At 36.0% G+C, this 18,565-nt stretch overlaps 1 protein-coding gene across 8 annotated transcripts in view; it reads right to left on the reverse strand.

Moving 5' to 3' along the window:
- Window positions 1–18,565, reverse strand: part of RBFOX3 (RNA binding fox-1 homolog 3) — a 942,623-nt gene that overhangs the window by 630,071 nt on the left and 293,987 nt on the right. The window contains exons 1-2 of one of the 8 annotated variants that reach the window (XM_031968500.1): window positions 13,425–13,505; window positions 7,462–7,538 (exon numbers count right to left, since the gene is read on the reverse strand). The exons of the other annotated variants lie outside the window; for them this stretch is intronic. The gene's annotated coding sequence lies outside the window, so the exon portion shown is untranslated. Of the gene's footprint in view, window positions 1–7,461; window positions 7,539–13,424; window positions 13,506–18,565 lie in introns of those variants that run through there. 8 annotated transcript variants of the gene reach the window in all.

Below are 18,565 nucleotides of genomic sequence, written 5' to 3' on the forward strand. Positions count from 1 at the left end.
CATTGTGCCATTTTCTGTTCAGATTACTAAATAGGCTGAATTTGAGAGTTCACTGTAACATAAAAGCAGCTAAAGCAACTCACAATAAGTGAAGAAGTCTTTGTTATTTCAGAAACGACTGGAGCATGAAGGATGACATGTTTCTACTTTGCTTCCATATTTTCCATTCTAGACCTAATTCTTCTGTTTTCCAAAATAATTAAATTTGTCACATATTTATTAGATACCCAGTGTGAGCATCTATGTTAGATGCTGAAGATACAAAGACAAAAATAAAACAACTCCTGCCCTTATATAGAGTGGGCATCCTACTAGAAGAAACAACATATTTCATATTTCAGAAGCTTAAAACTGGATGGGGTCTTAGAGGTCACATAGTCCATGTACAAAGATAATAATTAAGTCATATATACAGAGTAAATATAGGGGAAGAAGTACTAATAATGAGGTTGGGGGTACAAGGCTGTTGGGAAAAGACTTGCATGGAACATAAAGCTTAAGTTGGATCTTGAAGAGATTATTAAAGATGGAAATGAGCCTTCCAAGCATGGAAGGAAAACTATGCAAAGGACTGGAGGTGGGAAATAGAGTTTTACATATGAGAAACAAGAAGTAGGCCAGTTCTGGATGATTTGTGCAATCTGACAAAAAAGGCTGAACATTTGGTGCTACTGGAAATTAACAGCAGGAAGCACTTTCAGAGAACAGCTATCAACAAATAACTGGCACAAGACAATTACAGAAAATCAAAACTTGTAAATAGAGTAATGAAAAATCTATTAGCAAATCAGCAAACTAGAAGACTGTGCTTGTGTTGGGATTTCTGTTCACAACAGAATGTTTGTTTTTGTGTTCTCAATAGGTTTTCATCTGGCTTCTTTCCTGCTGTCTACAAAAATGCCATCATCCCCAATTTCTCTTCCTTCTTATGGTTAAACACCTTGATAAAACTATCTACAATCAATACTCCTCTTCCTCTTTTCTTCCTTGATTCTAAACCTTTGGCATTTAACTTTGAATCTTTTTTTAAATAATAGCTTTTTATTTTTCAAAATACATGCAAAGATACAATATTCACCCTTGCAAAATCTTGTGTTCCAGATTTTTCTCCCTCCCTCTCCATCTCACTCCTCCTTAGACAGAAAGTAATTCAATATAGGTTAAACATGTGCAATTCTTCTAAACATTATTTCCACAATTACCATGCTGCACAAGAAAAATCAGATCAAAAAGAAAAAAAATGAGAAAAAAACACAAGCAAACAACAACAAAGATGGAAATACTATGCTGTGATCCCCATTCAGTCCCCATACTCTTCTCTCTGGATGTAGATAGCTCTCTCTGTCAGAAGTTTATTGGAATTGGCCTGAATAACCTCATTACTAAAAAGAGCTAAGTCCATCACACTGATCATTACATAATCTTGTTCTTGCTGTGTACAATGTTCTTTTTGTTCTACTCACTTTACTTGGCATCATCAGTTCCATGTAAATCTCTCCAGAGCTTTCTGACATCAGCCTGATGATCATTTCTCATAGAACAAAAATATTCATTACATGCCTTTGAATTTTTTAATTCAACTGAAATTGAATTCTCCCTATTTACCAATGATCGCCTAGTTCCCAGACTTAAAGGCTTCTTATCAGTCCTCATCTTCTTGACTTCTTTGTAACATTTGACAAGATCAGAAATTCTCTTCTATAAATACTTTTTTTGTCTAACTGCATAACATTCTTCTCTCTTGGTTTTCTTTATGTCTTACCATTTTAAAAAGATCTTCCTCTTTTGTTCATCCTCTTCAGATCATGTCCAATAATAGTTGTTGACTCCATGTTTCTGTCCTGGGTTGTCTTCTTCCTCTAGCTCAGCCCCAGTGGATTTAATTATCATCCCTATGATGATGATGGTTCTGGAATCTATTTATCTAAACTACATTTTTCTTTTAACCTCCAGATTTTCACCTTCAAACTGCTTACTAGACATCTTAACCTAGATGCCTTATCCACATTCTAAGTTCAACATTTATAAACCTGACCTCACTATATTTTCCTTAAAATCCTCCCCTCTTCTAAAGTTCCATATTACTATCCAGGGCACCACTAACCTCCAGGAATCCAGTCCCAGAACCTTTATGTCTTCTTCAACTCTTTACTTCTCTCTAATGCCCCACATCCAATCTGTTATCAAGTCCCATTTATTTTATCTTGACAGTAACTCTTGTATATTTTTCTTACTCTCCAATCCCATTGTCACCTCTCTAGTGAAGGTTCCCATCACCTCATATCTGGATTAGTGTAATTTACTACTGGTTAATCTCCTGTCTCAAGTCTTTCTTCATTCCAGTCCATCATTACTCAACTGTGAAACTGATCTTCCTAAAGTTCAATTCTGACTAGATTACCCTCTTTTTGCTCAATAAACTTTAGTGGCATCCTATTAGTTACAGAATCAGATGCAAAATTCTCTATTAATCACAACTTAATCCCTTTTCATTTTCCTATTCTTCTTATACTTTATTCCCACTCCACATTTTCCATGATTTCAAGACCTTATGTTCCTTGCACATGATAATTCCTTGGATATAGCACTCCATCTCCCAATTCCCATGTCATTCACTGGCTGTTCTCAAAGTTAAGAATGTTCTCTATCCTTACCTCTGTCTCTTAGCTCTCTGGTTTCCTTCAAGATTCAGCTTAAACACCACAAAACGTTTTTCCTAGTCTCTCCACATTCCCTACCTCTCTCCTCAGTGTTAATGCCTTTACCTTAAAAATGTTTCCCATTTACACTGTATTATGTTATGCAAATACATAATTGTTTCATGTTTTCACCCTTAAAATAATATGGGCCTCTTGAAATTATGGATAATGTTTTTCCCTTCCTCTGTATCTCCCTGAGCACAGTGTTTGGCACACACTGAGTATTTAATAAATACTTATTGACTATCTGCTGAGTTGTTTTTTTTTTTTACATTTGGAACAAAAATGTGGGTACAGGCATAATTTTTCATTTTGTCAGCCTTCATAAAACATCATTTTGATGTTCTAGTAAAAACTCTAATGAAAAGAGCAGCCATTATTTATATAAAGAAACTATTAAGTTAAGAGCACAAGTGCCAACACAGGCACGGGCCATTATTTTTCAGCTTGCTGAAGGACATTAGCCAAATGATGAAATTTTAAGTGTCAGATGTCATCTATGTGTTTATAGCTAAAAACTGCACCTAGGCCAAGTAATTCAGTAATTAGCTAATTGTTCTTCTATATTTCATATGTTTAAATTCTACTTGTACTTTTTTCATTGTTAGTTTAAAATAGATCTTTTTCTTTAAAAATAATTATCAGTACATGAAAATGTTGACTGTACCATTGTCCCAGCTGTTTTGACATAAGAGATGTAAATTTCAAATATATTTTTATATAGTAATTGATTATGTGGTCATCAGAATACATTTTCCAATAAAAACAACATTAAACATGGTGATTACTCTTCCCCCTGACAGTTTTTTTTAAAGCTATTTAATTCATAAATTATCTGATAAAATGTTCTTTTCACAAAGACCAGCCTGGCTATTTGTATGTACAGGATGCCTGCAAGCTGGTTGTTTATGTGTATGGGGTGCCATTATTTGTGTAATGCAAGCAGAATTTCATTTATTAATGATTTTTTTTTTTATCAAAGCACAACCTGTTAAATTTTTAAAAGTTACTTTATCTTAAGAATAGAGGGTAGTTAATTAGTTAATTATACATTCCCACTTGCTATATATAATAGTATTAGAGGTATTGCATCCCAAATGTGAAAAGAACTGATTAGTTTCTTGATGAGGAGCTAGGGAGCTACCCCAAGGCTAAAAAAGGCAAATGCTATATCAAACCTTCATGAGGCGACCTAATTGGAATGATGCTGGAAATTCTGCTCTGCTTCATTTCTTAGTAAAACAAGTAGGTCTGTGGGGCAAGTATCAAGGCTCCTGAGGCCACAGTCCCTACAGATCTGTGCTTTATGCTTGCTTAACTTGTAAATGCATAAATGATTTAGTTAAGTAAAACACTTAACTAAATCCCACCACTTTGGGGATTTCCTCCCCCAACTTAATTAATTAAGAAACCTGATTTTCTTCCCCCGAAATACAATATCCAAGTCAAATAGGAGGAAAACCTTTCTTCCCTACTCCCTCTTCTATGTCTGAGTTTAATAGGATTAACCTGTATACTCATCCATTGTGCAGAGTAATGCTGCCTAATATGTTTTAGCAGAAGAAAGGATCCAAATAGCTTTTTCCTTCATACTATCCTATCCCCTTATTCTTCAGGAGAATAATGAATATAGTTTCCAAGAGTTTCAGAGAGATATCAGTATCTAGATCTTTTCTATTCCTCCCCTAACATTTTCCAACTCTGCTCTGGAAATTCCTGTTTGGATACTGTATAATAACTCAAAGTCAGTCAGCTCAAGGAAGGATGCTCCTACGTACCCCCCTCCCCCCATAGATGTTAAAGTAGAATTGTACTTTTTACCCAAAGGGTATTATGTCAGCATCAGTGGAGGCACATCAGCCATGTGTGGGAAAGACAGAATTGAAAAGTAGGCAGTTCCCAGCAGTCCTTGAACAAATAGAGCATAACTTAGCTGTTTATAGACTCTCCAGAATTGACCCTAACCAGTGAATTCCCATGTTTCTAGATACTATTTAACTAACTAGTATCACATTTAATTATTCCTTGGCACTTCATGCAATGTTTAGACTTAACACTAACAAAAAACCTTGGCTTGGTCTTGGAAAATGCTCCACCCCTTTGGTGCTTTGAACCTGTGTAAAAAAGTACCTGATACTTGAAAGTGACTAGTATCCCAAACTTGATTCAGATTCTTGATGTTCCTTCTTAGAGATAAGTATAGCTGCCTTGTGGCTCATCATCATATCCTGTCATGTCCAAAAATGATTTCTATCACATGTGGTTTTTGTTTTTCTTAGATTTCCGCATTATTTTAGGCTTACATCAACTTGTGATATCTAAAGTATTTAGAGTTTAGGTAAACAGAGCAATTAAATAAAGATTTCTAGTAACAACAGCAATAAAAAAAAAAACTAAACAAATTTTAATTACTGGTCATGTAGAGCAAATTTTCTTAAACTGTGCAAAGTAATCCCAATTGGGGTTGTGCAACTTGATATGGGGGTCATGAAATTATGGTTTTTTTTATCAATAAATGTTTGATTTATATACCTAGTTTATATATCCAGGGTCACATAAAATTTTCTTGATTGAAAAGAGATCATAAGTATAAAAAGTTTTACAAAGTCCTGATCTAGAGTGCTATGGAATTATTAGCAATAACCAGCACTGACAGAACTCTAATTACTGCTTTAAAAAGAATTGCAGTGCTACCAGATAAACTGCTAACAATAACAATAATAACTAATATTTATAATAACATTTTGATGTTTACAACATTCTTTATGTATATTATCCTCGTTGGTTTTTAACAACTATCCTAGAGGTTAAGAACTATTATTATCCCCATTTTATAGATGAAAACAATAAGGCTGATAGAGATTAATTGACTTGCCCTGAGTCAACTATTTTATGACTGAGACAGGATTCAAACTCAGTTCCCTCTAATTCCAAACCCAGCATTCTTCCCTCTCTGCTAACTATCTTCCTGGATCCCATTCCCTTGCTATCCCTCTGGTCACTGATAAAAAAAATCTGACACCTCAAACACTCCTAAAGCTTATCCCTAAAAGCTACTCCTTGAATGTTCCCAATGGAATCTCCTTTTTAAATATAGGTTCAGATAGGTACCTAATTCTTTTAAACAGTCCCCAATATATTTCATCCTATAATTTCATCCAGTAACTTTACCTCCTTTCCAAATTGATTAAATTTTCACCTAGTTTATTATCCTTTGATTGATTGATTAAGAAGATGTGTCTAGAAATTATTCACACCTATTTTATACCGTTGATTGAAAAGGTTAACTAAATGAAAGAGGCATTCTCATCTAATAAAGGTATAATGGCATGGAACAACTTGCTGGTTAGAGTAATTGGGGTAAGAGTTATGGAATGCTCTTATATGTATACACACACACACACACACACACACAAATCATTAACCAATTTTCGCTATTCCTATCCCTAGCTTACTTTTTCCCAGGATAAAAAGCCTAGATTATCCAGAACATGACATGAGTAAAACACATCATCTTTACTAATAGTCCTACCAACGTTGCTGGCTACATGCAAAAAAAGCCCATTATATATTTAGAATTTATTCAAGAGGACTTTTGTTGTTGTCCTTGTTTGTTGCCCAGTTATTTCAGTCATGTCTTACTTGACCCCATTTGGAATTTCTTAGCAAAGATACTAGATTGGTTTGCCATTTTTTCCCCTGGTTCATTTTAAGATGAGGAAACTGAGAAAAATAGGGTTAAGTTACTTGCCAGAGCCATATAGCTAGTAAATGTCTGACTTGATCTCAGGAAGATGAGTTTTCCTGATTCCAGGTCTAGCACTCTAAAAACTATGTCACCTAGCTACCAGCAAGAGAAAAAGGAATACAGAAATATTCTCAGGGAATAAAGGATGAAATTCATATAAAGATAAATACATTTTAAAACAAAACTATTTGGAGAAAAACATGCTATTGGTTAAAAAACAAATGAGCCAAAAACCAAAAGCACAAGTGTTTAATAATTAGGAATTTTTTTTTTTTAAAGAGGAGCTTCCACATAGAATATTTCTAAAATAGTATCTCTATTCCTTATTCTGATGATGGTCTGGCTGCCATAAAAAGCCTAGTCCATCACAATGCCACAAGTAAATGCTTTGGAATCAAATATTAAAGCTAAAAAGAACCTTAGAGATCATCCAGTCCATTTAATTAAAGAAATTGAGACCCAGAGAGATTACAGAACTTGTCTAAGATTCCACAGTAAATCAATGGGACTAGGACCAGAATCCATATACTCTGTCAGTCTAGAGCAATATAGTAAATTATAATGATATAATTTGGCATGCACTTTTAAATATTCAAATACTATGACTGCTAAGTACTGGAAGTACAAAATAAAAAGTGAAACATTCCCTGTTCTAAAAAGTCATATGTTCCATTGGAAGAAAATACCAACTACACAGGTAAATAAGTATAAAACACATACAAATTAAAAATAAAGCAACTGCACATTGGGGAATGTAACTATGGCTACAGAGCACAGGCTGATGGTGAGGTTTCAAATGTGGAAATTTTAAAAGAGCTCAAAAAATTCTTGCCCATTTCCCTTAGTGGCCTCAGTCAATTAAGTTAGAAATGCTGAGCCAAAACCTAATAGCATCCTTATATTGCTAAACCAAAGAAGTTCTCAAGAAAAGGAACATGGAATCATTAGAAGATGGCATCTCTCCTAAAGTTCTCCTCACCATGTTCTGATCACTTCAGTATGCTTCCCACTTACATCTCCTCTGTATTGAAGTAGTTTTGCTCTGCCTCTTTTTCCCACAGCCTTCTGAGACCTTGGACTCCAAGTTTTTCCTTGGAGGGGAAGGAAAAAATAAAAATTAAATAATGGCAGGGTAATAAGCCATAGCATCAGGCTGTGCCAATCTATTCATGTGTCAAGCACATAACAGACCCAATTCTGAATTCAGAAATAATATCTCCTTGGATCTCCTCACCTCTGAAGCTTTTCAGGGCCCCAGGCTTCCTTAGCATTAATCTGCACACTTTAAATAGCACCTATAGGTCAACACAGCTCTACTGATTTGTAAACACTCATGCTTAACATAGATGCATTATTTGTAGTTATCCGATTACAAATTTCCTATGCCAACTCTTCAGTGTGTGCATGAGGATATAATATGTTCTGTCATTTCAGTCAAAAAGCATTTATTAAGTGCCTTCCATGTGGCAGAAACAATGCTCAATGCTAGGGATATAAAGAAAGGAAAAAAAAACAAAAACAAAAACAATCAACAGTCCCTGTTCTCAAAGAGCTCACTGTCTAATGAGGAGAGACAAATCGAAAACAACTATATATAGACTAGCTATATATAGGATAAAGTGGAGGTCATCATTAGAAGAAAGGTACTAACATGGAGAAATCAGAAAAAGCTCATCTCCAATTCTGTCAATGTGCATTCAGAAAAATGTTAAAAATGGTTTTCTATTACCTGACCCTCACAAAGTCAGAAAGACTGAGTATGGCGGTATATAACTCTACTCCCTGCTGCTGGGGAGGTTGAGATTGGTGGACCATATTAGTTTAGGTGTAATGACCTACTGTGGAGCTAAAGTCAATCAGACTTTCATACTAAGCCTAATACCAATATGGCGAAGTCTTAAGAACAGGGGACCACCAGATTGTCTAGTAAAGAAGCAATCTGACTCAGTTCAAAAAGTCAAATAGGTTAAATTCTCACTGCTGATCACTATTAGGATTGGATCCATGGGTGAACCCAGTTCTTCCAGCCTAGTCAGGATAAGGAGACCTTGTCTAGAAAAATAATCCATAACAACAAAATCATACATATGGATTTCAAATCCAAAGAAAAATCATTTAGGAATGAAGTCTCAATTTTTTTTTCTGAACCATTATTACTCTCCAGGAACATTTATAAATCATATTACATCTTTAGTACGTGTGTTTTCTCTTCCATTAAATTCTAAATTATGCCAAGAAAGAAGCTTTCCCTCCTACTTCTTTTGCATTCTCACATTTTATCTCATTCAGTGTCATATATGTAACTGGGGCTTGAAAGATGTATGCACAGTAAATATTTAGTGAAGACTGCATGATGCTATGCTTATAAAGTCAATTCTTCTTTATTTAAGAGATGACATTTCTTTTGCTAAACTGGTCAAGTCCCCTTTGCGTTTCCTTTTGTTGGTATTGTTACCTTCTCTCTCTATCACTCCACATCGGTATCCTCCTCTTCACCCCCCTCCATAGTTTTGGAGTGCTAGTTAGGACCTTTACTAGAGGCTAACATAAGAGTAGAGAGTGGAAGAGAAATGCAAATCAATCTCTCTTTGATACTTGCAAGTAGCTCAAGCTCAAAACATCTAAAATGTGATTATCATTACTATATAATTTATTATTTCAACTCTTTCCCCTTATTCCTTTTAATATGGACAAGCAAAGATTCTTTTCCCCCCTCTTAACTCCCTCTCCTGGTTTTCTATGCTAATTTCTTCATGTCTATCAACACCACTCTCTCTTTGCCAGAATTTACCAGTTAATTCTCCTAATGGCCTTCCTCAGATATAAAGCAAAAAGGGACTCTGTCAGCATTCCATTGGCTGCTTTTCTTAGTTAAGAGAGATTTGGGAGTAGCCTAGACTAGCTACTTACAAGGTTCAGAAAGCCTAGATAGTTTTAATTGACAGCCATCCATCTAAATATTTCAAAAATAAAACTATGTCCAAGCTAGGTCCTACTCAATAACCAGCTTTCATTTGCACCCAGTCCTTCTTTCTCCTCCTCCTCCTTGACAGTTCCCTCTTCTTCAGAATTATAATGAGACTATTAAATAAATAATATGTAGTGGAAAGGGCAGCTGAGGAATAGGAAAGCCTGGGGCACCTGTGAGTTAAAGCTGCCAATCAGTGTCACCCTCAATCGTGCCGGCCCTGGACTCTTGTTCAAAGTCCATGGTCCCAGGGATAATTAGGAAGGCTGATTCTTCCTGAATCTAAGCTAGGGAGCCCATGCAGATAAAGAAGCAGCAGTGCAAAGAAGCCTCCATCTCCTGAGAGGCATCGCATAGACAGATTCAATTCAATTCAACAAACATTGTAGACAAATGCTCTGACATGCTCTCTGGCACCTTCTAAAAAGCTGTCCTTTCAGAAAAGAGGTTGTTTTCAAGATGGTTTGCAAAATGTAGCTCTGATCTCTTCTGATTGCCTCCCCTACCCTTTGAGAATGGGGTGGAAGTGGGGGGTAGAGGGGAAGAGTTGTTCTTATACCCATCAGTAATTCTTTTATATTCAGCAGACACAGAAATCTTCCTCTTAACACTTGTTATGAATGGAACTGAAATGAACTTCATATTTTAAATCAAAATAATTTCCTTCTGCTGCACTGAATGAGGTTCAAGTAGCATTCACTACTGGAGTTTTAGACTACATCAGCCCAGCTCTGAGAATCTGCCAGTAAGCATAGAGACCCAGCAGGGGGAGCCCCAAGTATTGTATTTGTGTGTCTCACCTGCCTTTCCCCTCCCTTCCTCACCTATTTTCCATCCCCAAACACACAGCCACACACACACACACACACACACACACACACACACACACACACACACACACACACACACGTTTACACATCCATTGTGTGTATATACACACACTCATTGGGACAGACTGGGAAGAAAAAAGGAAGGTATCCGTTATTCGTCCTTGGGATCAAACGTTGATCTTAAGCTACTCACTGGTATTTCTCTGGGCTAAGTCAATTTAGAAGCATTTAGCTATTTCCACCTGCCATAAATTCTGGTTACAATCCTTTTCTTATCCTTTGGTCCTCTAGAAACAGCCATAAAATTCTGCCACTAACCACCCACCCCCCATCCTCTCCTGTCCCCACCCCAAAGTCCATGCAGCCAGGACTATAAAGACCTTACACTTCTTCCCACTCACATAAAGGAAATACCTACCCCAGCCAGATGAGTCTCTCACCCAAGAAGTGAGGCTTCACCTGAGACATTTCTCCAGGGCCATAACCAAATATATGAAAAAGGAGAGACACAGGTATTTTACATTGCTTGAAGATCAATAGCTGTACTGTTTGAACATTTGTAAAATTAAGATAATAATAGCACCTTATCTCATAGGCTTATCATGAGGATCATATCAGATCATGCACATAAGACACATTGTAAATCTTAAAGGGAAAAATAAATACTCATTCTTTTGAGGAATCTAGACAATAAAAGTGGAATGAATACTAGAATTGGTGACAAAGAAGACCTGAGTTTGACCTCTATTAGAAAAGATACAACCTCAATTTGACTATCTGTAAAATGGGGATAATATAGCACTTTACTCAGGCAAAATGTATTAATGAACCCTTCCAGCTTTCTTGGTTATGAGAGATTTGAGAATAGCTTAAGCCAGTGACATTCACAGGATTATTGCGAAAATCAAATGAGATTAATAGATGGAAAGCACTGTACAAACCATTAAGTGTTACCCAATTGCCAGCTATCATTATTATATGCATTCTCTTCATTGGCAAATTTCAAGTTTAAGTGTTATTATTAGTCTCATAAAATATTTACTTTATTTTATTTTCTTCTTTTTCAGCCATTGTTTTCAACCTGTAGCAGAGATATGGAAGAAAATGAAGAAAGTTGAGGAAAAAGTTGATGGGGATTGAATAAAGGTGAGAACATCCAAAAAACCTCTATCAGATTGATGTTTGGAAAGTAGCATATGAGAGCTTATGTTTGGCAAAGTAATAAGAACAAATGAATTTAGGCTTTGAAATCCCAGCTTTTTAATCTTTTGGTCTGTCCATTCCTGGGGCATGGAAGCTTGGGAAATCGCTTTCTTTCCTTCCTCCCTGAACTGCTATCTTCCTTACAAATTCTTGAGTTTCCTATGATTTTAATTTTACAGTTCACATTTTCTCCCAGCAGAGTCCCAAGTTGACAAGGTAGAAAGTCTGCCTTGATTAACTGTCCCTCTGGTGCTGAGGCAGGAGCCCTCTGTGATAAATAGTGGGAATAAAACCAGGAGAGGTGTGTGGCAGGCATTCGGCAAGGCCTAGGCTGTAAATCTTGGCTCTGATGGGGTCTGAGATGAGCTGGTTATTTTATGGAGGGAGGAGAGTGGCTGAGGGAACAGACTGATAACAAGAGCTATGTCTGGTGTCTACCACGCATTTCCCCAGTTCTTTCTCTTCATTGCCCTGGCTCCTTTGTCCTCTCCATTCTTGCTTCCCCATACAATGGATATTGTTTAAGTGTGATAGAGTAAAATCACTCTATTACATCATTGATTTTTAATAAAGGCAGGCAACATGCAGCAAATCTCCCAGTTATTTCTTTTCTCCTCTCTGTTACCCAGCTGCCCAATAACCTCTCTCCAGGGGTCCATCTCAGCCAGTACTTAAAGGCAACAACCAAAGAAGGCTGCAGCAAAGGCTTTTGGATGGATGTTTCTGGCAGAGACTCCCTGCCCTGCTCCTCACAGAGAAACAGGCTTCCTGCCCCTTGTTTGCTTGCATCGCTCTCCAATGTCCTGAAGCAGCCCCTCCGACAGCCCTAGAGACTAATCAAGGATGTCAAATAGTGATAGTGATGAATTGAGGCTGCTGATCTTAATATTGCTCTCTATTGAGTGGGCTTCAACAAGCACACTTGGGCAACCAAGAGGCGAATATACCAGATGATAGAAAGGCATGAACGTGACAGGGGGAAAAGAGAACAATATCTGAAAAGGAAAAGCAAGAAGAAGTCATAACAGAAAAAAAAGAGAGAAGTCAATCACACAAGATTGATAAAGCACTAGTATTGTCATAATGGCATGCTACTAGGTGTCATACAAAATGAAATTCATGGTTATTATTGTTCTTATTAATAACAATAATAACACCATCAATGATAACAACAGCTTCACAGTATGCCCCCATATCAGCTTAGCCAAGATTACTATATATAGATAAAACCATATCTAATTTACAGGCTGAAACAAGGCATGTTGTTTGATGAGGCTGTTATTGTGAGTTAATACCATTCTCATCTGAGTTATAGAAATAAAAGATTATTAATACCATTCCTTTCATTTCTATGTCACATTTAATTTTAACAGAGCACTTTCACATCTCAGTTCATCTTTACAATATATTTAATGATATACTAGATCTTAAGTTCAAAACCCAGATCTTTCATCTACGACCTGAAGCAAATCTACCTAGTGTCTCAGTTTCCTCATCTTTAAAACGAGGAGACTGGATTACACAACTTCTCAGATATCTTTCAGTTCTAAGTCCATGGTAAACTACCTTACATTTGACAGATGAGTAAAAATGAGAAGCAGAGAGGTTGCTCAAGGTCACACAACTGCTTATCAGTTAAGTAAAGATACAAACCTGACTTACAGACCAGAGTTTCTAACGCAAAGTAAGTGTTTGCAATCGCTGGAATATACCAAATTATTATATAGAACTGGTCTATTTCAGGAAGCCAGAAATATCTTGCTATGAAGAATGCTTCTAGAGCTGTTCCTAATTGTACTTTTCTTGGCTCCTTTATCCCTTGTTCACATCCCAAGAATATGTCTTTTCAGTCCCCCAATGTAGCATCTTGTAAGGTCTTTTACTGGAATCCCAATTTCTATGTAGCTATTGTTTGTTTTCTTTATCATTATAGTAAATTATTTTTTCAAAAGATTACTTCTGCCCACATTACTCACTTTCTCCCAATATATATCCTCCAATGATAATAAACATGAATACTTTAATGAAATCTTCCCTTTCCTCTCCCCTGCTTTCTGCTCTGAATTCCATTAATTTCTAGAAAAAAATCAGAAATTTTATGTTAGACTAGAAATAAATCTTGAGAACACTGAATTAATATCACTCAACTACCCCCTAGTGCTACCCTAAAACATTACTTTTGACAACAAAATACAATGGCACAGAGTCATAAAGCAAAGGGCACAGATATTTGTACATTGAGGAAACTGCATCAGGAAAAACAATTAGAGAAAAAAAGACTGGATTAAGAAAAGTATCGCCTCTGAGATTCAGTATGTAAAGAATATTCATTGCCTTTGGAGTCAAATCCTACCTCTGCTGCTTAGACAATCACTAAGCTCTTATTAAGTACCAATTATTAAGCATCACTGGAGGTTTTAGAGTAGAAGAATAAGGTAGTTATATCTGTACTTTAGGAAGCTCATTTTGAGCATTGAGAGAAAGAAGGAGATCCACTCTAGGAGTGGGGAAAATGGCAGCAGACCAACCAACAGGTTTTGCAATATTCCAAGTAGGAGGACATAAAAGTTTGTTCAAGAGTTGTTACAGTTGTCAAAGGAGAGAAGGGGGCATGTATGAGAAATTTTATTGATGTGTTTGAGTTTTGGCACCAAATGACGAGATTTAGGAGAGCAATTGGCACCTAATATTAGAATTTGGTCATGTGAAGAATTCACAATGGTCATTCTCTTTGGAAAAAGGTAGGTTTATTTATGAGAAGCGGTTATAAACCAAAAAAGAGATAAAATAGGCACCAGGAGTGGTAAATGTCAAATAGAGTTGGAAGAGCATATAGTTAGACACTATGAGGCATGAGGAGGGCGGGGGAGAAGACAACTGTGAGGCAGAATGCCAGTGAATCCAAAAGGATTCCACCAAGATGGTGTGGGCCATAAACAGATTTATACTAGAAATTTAACCTTGGGGTTTGACATAACTTGGCTTTTTAACTAGATACAGTAAGGTGGAGTTACACAAGACCTCCACAAGGGTAGGACTATAAGACTGAGCACTCCTCATCTGCACCCTTCCCTTCTTTCCTCAGGGAATAATTTTATCAGTACTTCAGGCTGTCTCTGCCAACCCCACTTAGTGATCCAGGAACTTATCATTATGAAGGCAAAATCATCAGACCTTGGCAAAAGACTGAATTTGGGGAATGAGAAAGAGAGTGAAAAGGAAACCTAGGTTTTAAGCCTGGGTGACTAAGAGTGTTGTGGTACTTACTCTTGCCAGTAATGGGGAAATTTGGAAGCAGGAGAATTAAAGAGAGGGGTTCAATTTGGACATGTTAACTTTAAGATGTCTATGGGATATTAAGTTTAAGACATCAAATAGGAAATTGGATATTCCAATTTAGATATTAAGGGAGAGGCTGTATAAATAGATCTAAGGATCATCAGTAGCATAGAAAAGATAACTGAAACAAGAGGAGGGATCAGACCACCTTGGATATGTCATTTTAACTCTATATGCTTAAGTTTCCCCATTTGTTAAACGAAAAATGTTAGACTAGCTGGCATTTAAAAAGTGTGGGGAGAATCTATCGTTCAATTTTCAGAGAAAGTATTTTCACCTTGGAAATCAGCAAACTACATATCAGGGTTTGGTTTATTATTTTGCTGATTATTTTAAAGTGGCAGTGAAAATGTTAATATTCAGATTAAAATTTAAAATGTGTCAGGTATACTTTTTTTTTGGAGAGCTTGTTGTTCAATATTTATCAATAATGACTCCTGTCATTAAGGTATCTTTTAGGTCTAAATGTATGATGCTATAGACTCCTGAATGTGCAGCCACTCTTTATTACTATTATCTAAACAATACTTTTGGTTTTGAAGTGCTTTTTACCAGTGCAAACTCATGCATAAACACATACACACAGATATACATGTGCATGGGTGTGCATGTGTATATATGTACACATGCAGACATATATATATATATATATATATATATATATATTTGTGTATATGCGTGAGCAAGTATGTACATATACACACAAATGTATATACCTAGATAGAGAAGAAGGTAGGTAGGCAGATAAATAGATATTGAGAGAGCCAAATACATACTCTTCTCTATTAGTGGATAGGATGGAGGAAAAGAAATCATTAGCAAAATGAAAGAAGTTGAATCATGTAAGTGGATGCAGATTAAGACAATGAGAACACAATTAACACAGATTAACACAATGAGAAAAGCTAATAATGAAAGATGGCCATGAAAACCTAAGAAGAAAACTTACTCTTACAGGAAACCTAGACAGCTATCCTCCAAAGTCCTTCCACCTTCTTCCTTCTGTCCTTCCAAAGCTTTTACTTTCAGAATATTTGATAGAGTAATTAAATCATATGACCTGTTTTCAGCTGTCATACTCTCTCTGTCTTTTTGTCTCAGAGAAACATTAACAAAGCTGACCAGAAAAAAAATTAGAGCATTATATGTGGACTACAGATCTCTATTACATACAGCTGACTTTTTTAAAAACAAAGTATATAATAATTCAGTATGAAATTAGGAAGACCTGAGTTCAAATCCAACCTCAAATACTAACTGTGAATCTGGGCAAGTAACTTAACCCTAGATGCCTCAGTGTTTTTCATATGTAAATAAACTGAACTATTCCAGTATCTTTGCCAAGAAAACTAAAATGGGGTCACAAAGTATCAGACATAACTGCCTGACAACAAATTTTCTAACCCGTTCTATTTATCTGTATTTCTTTTTGGAAATTCTCATTTTTTTTCTTCCTTTGAGGGGAGGAGAAGATATGATACTATGGATAATTCCCCTTTCTACTTCAGATTTATCACGTGCACATACATGTGTACAAAGAACACTTATAACAAATAATCATATAAACAAAACAAAATACATACATGACTAAAAACATATGCCTCATTTGGCATCATCAATCACAAGTTTTTGTTTATTTATTTTATTAAGAAATTATTCAAGAGAGTACATGGAAATAATGGTGAGAAACCCCAATATGATAGAGTTGAAAGGAAATTTAGAGATAATCTAATGCATTTTTTGAAGAGACCTATAATTACATCACTATAATGAATTTTCAGTGTGGAAAACCTTTTTTTTTTTTTTTTTAACCAATGTAAATCATTCTTTCTTACTTTTTAGCCTTAGAGAGTTTTCTGGCGCACTAAAAGGTTAAGTCACTTATCTATGATACCTCAGCTAGTTTGTGTCAGTGGCAAGATTTGAATTTGGGTCTTCCCAAGGCCAGTCCTCTTTCTACTATGTCTACTGCCTTTCAATTCCTCATTTTACAGATGATGGAACTGAGTCTCAGGAACATTAAGTAGTATGTCCAATAAAGTCACATAAGTAGCAAAATACTTCTTCAGGCCCTCTGACTCCAAACAGAGTTTTCTTTCCATTGCCCCATATTGTCTCATCACTGAAATATCGGCTTCAGTCTGAGGTAAGATATTCAAGTATTTGGCAAGAGAGAGAAACTTAAGAAAAAATAAAGATCCCAGAAGCTGAGAGCAAGCCAATATGAATTGGTATAAAGATACCAGAAGTGGTATTATGGAGTAGAAATATGAAATCGATTTGGGAGAGCATAATTGTAAAAGTTTATTATAAAAATAGTATAATAAAAATTTGGTTCACAAAATGGAGCAACCATGACAAGGCATCTGTCACAGATAACAGAGATTTGCTATTTAATACACGAATAGCACACAGGCTCAAACAAATACAATAGGCAAGGCAAAGTCATACTGAGTGAGCAGTTTGATTTTGGGAGTGATGAGGTGTGGTAATGAATGAGTGAGGTTCCTTCTGCTCAGAGACATTCAGGTTCAGAAGAGAACCTCAGAGACTGTGGCAACAGAGGAGGCTTTATTGTTTAAAAAACACCAAGAGGCATTCTCTTGGTGGACATATTTTCTCAATGGAGAAAAATCTGTAAAGAATCAGCTTCCAGAAGACCTATTTTATGAGTAAGTCTAGGGGAAGTTTGATAATTCTCAATTGAATGTGAAATCTTTCCTGGGATTGTGACTTGCTGAAAAAGATCAATAGGAGTTTGATTTCCTCTTGAATCGTACTCTGAGAGGATGTGAGACCATTTGGAGTCTATAGATCAAAGGGGACATAGTTTTCGTGATTTTACATAATTTTACAGAGTTCACTCAGGTCATACAGAGTTAACTCGAATTAAAGAGGACATGACTTTTATACCGCAGGGTACATGGAAGAATGAGTGGGGGCAAGATTTAGGGACTAGGAGGAGAAACCAGGAAAGAGTAACAAGGATGTATATTGAGATTTTGAGACCATCTCAAAGACAGTGTGAGAAAACAGAGTTTCCATCAAGGCTATCCAAAATATGCTAATCAAAACAGTCTGGGAAAATGGGAAAAGTTGAGTCTCTATCATGGTTGAAAATAGGAACAGGATAAGCTGTTTTTACCAAGCCCAGGATATAAGCTGGTCCAGAGTTCCTATTCATTTATGTGATTTAAGTTAATATCCAACAAGTATTCTAAAAATGAAAACATTGCAAGGGCTGCCATCACTGTTGTTAACTTTTCCTAAAGAAGAAGAAATAAAAAAATTTCACTGACAATATACTGATAGGATTTTTCATTTAAGGAAGAGAGAGAAAAGATAAGATAGAAAAAAGGAAAATGGATGAAGGAAGGAAGGAAACAAGCATTTCTTAAATACCTACTAAATGTCAGGTACTATGCTAAAGCACTTCGAAAATATTATCTCATCTGATACTAAGAACAATTCCTGGAGATAGGTGCTATTATTATTCCCATTTTACAGTTCAAGAAACTGAGACAGATAGAGGTTAACCCTAGGATCATACAGCTAATAAGGGTCTGAGGTTCGATTTAAATTGAGGTTTTCCTGATCTAGGTCTAACACTTTATCCACTGGACCATTACCTTCTTCATGATGGGAGATAATATGATATACTGACAGGTTAAATGTGATTTAAAAGAAAAGGGGGAATATTAAAATAAAGATGTTATAAGTACTTTCAAGAGTTCATATGAGATAATATATGTAAAACCATTTTTTTTTTGAAATCTTA

The sequence above is a fragment of the Sarcophilus harrisii genome, chromosome 4 (assembly GCF_902635505.1).
Source record: "Sarcophilus harrisii chromosome 4, mSarHar1.11, whole genome shotgun sequence".
Taxonomy (NCBI): Eukaryota; Metazoa; Chordata; class Mammalia; order Dasyuromorphia; family Dasyuridae; genus Sarcophilus; species Sarcophilus harrisii.